Source organism: Hippoglossus hippoglossus, chromosome 7 (genome assembly GCF_009819705.1).
Source record: "Hippoglossus hippoglossus isolate fHipHip1 chromosome 7, fHipHip1.pri, whole genome shotgun sequence".
Taxonomy (NCBI): Eukaryota; Metazoa; Chordata; class Actinopteri; order Pleuronectiformes; family Pleuronectidae; genus Hippoglossus; species Hippoglossus hippoglossus.
In genome coordinates this window covers 25,463,714-25,465,380 of record NC_047157.1, presented here as the reverse complement: position 1 = coordinate 25,465,380, position 1,667 = coordinate 25,463,714, and positions in this window count along the sequence as shown.

Sequence of the window (1,667 nt, the reverse complement as noted above, 5' to 3'; positions counted from 1 at the left end):
GAAGTTATGCATCTCAATCTACCCCTTCATATTTCATGCTGTTGAGGATTATAAATATAAGGACAGACTTTGACCTGGGCTATTAGTTACCCGGGATCCTGTGGGTGGATGGTGCTTTGTCTCCTGTCAGCTCCTGGTATTTTTCCTTCAGTAAAAAGCAACAGGATCACAATCAAAGTCTTTGGGATACAATATGAGATATGATACCTGCCGCCGAGCAGTGAGGAGGAGGAAGGACGGGGGGGGGGGCAGAGGAACAACAAACGGTGAGGCGAAACAAAACCAATCAGTCAAAATCAGCCAAAAGGGAGCGTCAGAACGGAGCGGGGGGGTTGACAGCAGGTCGAGCTTTGGGTCAGTGTAAAGCACCACTCTGGTGATTGCTGTTTTCTCTCCGGTGTGACTCTTGTTTCGACCACACAACCTGACCAGAAACTCTCTGGAGATCAGCCTCTGTGATAAAAAGGGGAATGGTGAACCCCCCCCCCCCTTCCACTGTTCCCAGCATCTGGGAATGGGAACAATCGACTCAGGCTCCGATCAGCTGGGAGGGAAACGTCACACCCGGGTCAACGTGCCCATTTCTTCTTCGTCTACAGATGCTGATGCTGTTCCTTTTCCCAGCTCAACGTCATGACGTGCGTTGAACTCCTCTGGCGTTGGCGAGTAGCCGTTAATGTTTGTGTACTTGGGAACAACATCACTGGGCGAGACGGCGAGGTGAGAGAACTTCCCCAGTTTCCAGAGCGTTCTGCAGATTTCTTGTGATCTCTTCGTACATCAACTATCAGATCAACGAGTGCCTGGTCCCTCTACTGGCCCAGGACTGTAACACACCAACAGTTACTTCCTGACACTCCTCTACTGGCAATGGGAAAGGAGACGATCCCCTGTAGTCGATGGGCCCGTTTGTGTTTGTTACGGCAAAGCAGCCGCCGGTGCGTCTTGTTGTTGGGCCGACATTTGATCTTGAACAAATAGTGAGAGGAGTCTCCGAGCCGCCACCTCGGGGCGTGAGGGAATGTGGGCATCACAGAGGGTCAAACTCTGGAAGAAGAAGGCAGTAAAATTAAAACCTTTATTGCCAACTTTATGGCTTCACTCCCTATGGCAATTACATTATCTCTGGAAAATGACGGAGCTTTGTTCCCATTATCGCTGGAATCTGGAGGAGAGTCTGATGTGCTGGAAGTGAAAGTGATGTATGTCAGTGTGAATGTGAAACAGTCGCGTATTGTTCAGTGTCTGGTTCGACGAGCTGAGTTGTGTTCACTGTTCGCAAATAAACACAAGTGCTCAGATATGGAATAAAAAAAACAAATACAACTTTCTGCACCTCAGAGTGTTTCTATCAAATCCAGACTGACAACCCTCACTTGAAATTAACGATTTTATTTTTCTGCCACCACTCAGTCGCTAACCACCCGAAACCTCACACATTGACTTTTCTCCACAGATTGCAACTCATCCATTTTTTAATTGTGTTCATTTTTACCTGGGTCCCACCGGACCTGCAGCGGCGGTGGTCGTTGTCATCCGTCTGCCCTGACAGGAAGGGAGAGCGAGCGAGTGGCGCCACGCCACTTTCCACCCCGAGCTGATGTGTCAGGCTTATCACACAGCCGAGCGATCCTGAGGTGACATCCTCCACTGAATCAGTGACATTT